The sequence below is a fragment of the Mesoplodon mirus genome (assembly GCF_964341445.2).
Source record: "Mesoplodon mirus genome assembly, chromosome: 9".
In the NCBI taxonomy this organism is placed as follows: domain Eukaryota; kingdom Metazoa; phylum Chordata; class Mammalia; order Artiodactyla; family Ziphiidae; genus Mesoplodon; species Mesoplodon mirus.
The window spans coordinates 69116714-69120068 of NC_138985.1; the positions used below are offsets into that span (position 1 = coordinate 69116714).

At 45.9% G+C, this 3355-nt stretch overlaps 1 pseudogene across 1 annotated transcript; it reads right to left on the reverse strand.

Annotated features, from left to right (window-relative positions):
• Window positions 1-2361: 2361 nt before the first annotated feature.
• LOC309810629 (protein FAM32A-like) lies at window positions 2362-2917 on the reverse strand (annotated as a pseudogene). The gene has a single exon. The product of its transcript is annotated as a protein FAM32A-like (transcript).
• Between the last annotated feature and the right edge of the window lie 438 nt (window positions 2918-3355).

Here is a 3355-nt window from a genome sequence, read left to right on the forward strand (position 1 = left end):
TTCATGGCTGAATAAAATTCCATTGTGTGTGTATATACGTCTGTGTGTGTATGACATCTTCTTTATCCATTCATCCATTGATGGACACTTAGACTGCTTCCATGTCTTAGCTATTATAAATAATGCTGCAATGAACATGAGGGTTCATACATCTTTTCAAGTTAGTGTTTTCATTTTCTTCAGATAAATACCCAAAAATGGAGTTGCTGGATCATATGGTAGTTCTATTTTTAATTTTTTTTTTTTTTTGTGGTACGTGGGCCTCTCACTGTTGTGGCCTCTCCCGTTGCGGAGCACAGGCTCCGGACGCACAGGCTCAGCGGCCATGGCTCACGGGCCCAGCCGCTCCGTGGCATGTGGGATCCTCCCTGACCGGGGCACGAACCCGTGTCCCCTGCATAGGCAGGTGGACTCTCAACCACTGCGCCACCAGGGAAGCCCTATTTTTAATTTTTTAAGGAACTTACATGCTGTTTTCCATAGTGGCTACACCACTTTACATTCCCACCAACAGTGTACAAAAGTTCCTTTTTCTCCACATCCTCTCCGACATTTGTTATTTCTTGTTGAGTTCTTCTTTCTTAACAATAGTACCTTGCATTTCTCAGTAAAAAAAATTACCCTAACTGTTGAAATAGATACCTTTGGGGGTGTCTTCCCAGTTCAGTACCCCCATTTCATTGAGAACATCTCCATCTCCATGAGGCAGCCATGTTTATGATTGATGACCCTGATGACCCTGCTTTGCTGGCCATGAATGGACACCTGACCTGAGGTGAGGCAATCAGACTTGGAGGTGAGATTCAGGGATGATTGTGTTGTGCCTTTTAGCTGGAATGAGGGTTATGGAAACTGAAGAGCAGAAGCTGCCATCATGGAAAACCATTCTCATCCACATGCCGGGAGAAGCAGAGAAAGTAAACATTTAAAGAGGAGAACAGAACTGATGTGCAAAATAAAGGGAAAAGGGGAAAAAAATGATCTGGTTAGAGAGAGAGAGCAAGAGGGAGGTAGGAAGGGAGAGGGAGAGACAGAGACTGAGAGAAAATAATAGTTCCTGGTAGTTTTCTAGTTCCTGCTGCTTGGCTTTCGTGACATCCACTTCTGTCCTTGGGTTCTGTGAGATCCTCTGGATTTTTGTACAAAGTTCTCCCGACTTTTTTTTCTTTTGCTTAACCTAGCTTGAATAAGTTTCTGTTATTGCCTAGGACTACTAGAACTTACATCTACATCTTGTTTTGAGCCCCCAAACAGACAAATAAACCTTGATTCTTTCTGAATTAATGAAACACATTTATAGACATTTAAGTCTGGAATCATCTAATCCAACCCATTCATTCATTCACCACAAAATCCTGGTGTCTGAGGAAGTGAAGTTGCCTGCCCAAGGTCACACAGTTAGGAGGTGGCAGAGCCAGAAGCAAAACCAAGGTATTTTGAATATCAGTCTAGTGTTCTTTCCGCTAAACAAGGCTGCCTTTTCTTTTTTTTTTAATAACTTTTTTGTTTTATTCTGCATTTCACATATGACAGTCCCAAACCCAACACTTGGTTTTTCTTTTCTGACTTTCTTATTCTTTCAGCATCTATGTCAGCACCCTTTCTCCCAATAGCATATGCAATTTGATCTTCATCTGGTGGGTACACATAGGCCCTCAAAGATCCTGGCTCTCCAGCATAGGAACCTCAATCCTTCCTTTCAACTGCACCCACGTCTGTCTGTTCTGGAGCTCTGCGTTGGTCCCATCACCCCTGAGGTGTCCTGAGGCCAGGAACGCCAAACACGTTATGTGCCAACTCTGAATAAATACGGGGAGCTGCTTGGAGCCCAGGGTGGAGGGTAAGAAGGCAGGTTGTTCCATTACAAAGAATTCTGTGCTCCACTGGCAATGTCTGCCATGGCAACACCCACTAGACATGTCTGGAATGGGGACATTGGGGGAAGAGGCTACACACTGGCCACAGCTTCAGAAAGGGACAAGATGTATGTTCCATCCTTGCCTTAGGTGGTTGTTCTGTTTCCCAGGCCACATTGTCTCAGTGTCCAGGTGGCTGAGGAGGTAGTCTGAAGGCCACGAAGCTACAAGTGGCTTCCCTGGACCCTGGATGGGAGAGCGTGAGCCCCAAGCTAGAGGGAGCTTGGAAGGGCAGTCCCTGCAGGGCCTTACAGCATTCTACATGCTGCAGGCCACGCTGGCATTAGCTCCTTGTCCTCTGGAGTTGGTTTCATCTAGGCAAAGCCAGCTGGCTGCCTGTCAAAGGAGTCAGATGCAACTCGGGGGTCAAAACACTTTTCCACAGCACTTAACACAGAAATAACCTTAATCTCTGGGTAAACTTTCCAAGCTAAAAAGCTTTCTCTTCTACGTCCTACCGAGAAATCAAAATGGAGTAAAAGGACAATCTTACTTCAATCAAGTTCCAGAATGAGGACATACAGCTTTGAAAAGCACTGTCTCAAGCAAAAGACATAAGGATGTGTGTAAGAGAATATTTCTAGAAAATGCCAAAGGCACCAAACATAATCCCAACTTTGCCTTCTGCTTCTCCTCGATGCTACTCCGTACCCCAGATGGGGAGGCTACTTTGTTCAGCTAACTTTAGGAATGTCATAGCGCTCCGTGCGTGTGTCCAGGGGTCTGGTGAAGTCTTCTGCTCTCTGCTTGTGGGTTTTGGATGCTTTCTTCAGGATCCTTTCCATTTGCCATTTCTCCTGCTTCTTCTCAGAGGCCACCTGGGCCAGTGTCCGCTTGTCCAGGCTGCGCCACTTCTCCTCCTCGTTCTTCTTGCTCGTTCCCATCGCTTACAGGAGTTTCACCTTGTCTTTGTTCTTTTTCTTCTTCTGCTTAGTCACTCTGAGCTCTGTGACGCCTTTCAGCTTCAGGGGTTCCTTTTGGATCTGCTCGTAGGCCTCCATGGTGCCCTGCTGAAGTTTCAAGACTGCCTTTTCATGAAAACAGTGAGCATCATGCTTGGGGCAGAGAACACCTGCCCCCTATTCTAAATGATCACAGGGGTGGGCAGGTGGTCCAGGCTGAGCATTTGGAGTATCCCAGACCTCTGGAGTCAGCTATTGGCCCAGGGACGGGCTTCTGCTCAGGGTAGAGCTACTTAAGGACCTTTTAGGGAGAATAATCAGATACTAAAAGAGATGATCTGAATCTCCATTTTCTGAGCTGCTAGACACTAAGGATCATGTGAGCTTAGTGCTGCTAGGGACTTTCTTTTCATTATGAGAAGGCAGACGGCTCTGAAGAACAAGGCCAGCTCAGAGGAAAACAGAACCAAGAGATGAAAAGAGACAGATGCCCAGTGACTTTATTTGAGCAGCTAGAGTCAACCATGCCAAAGTTAT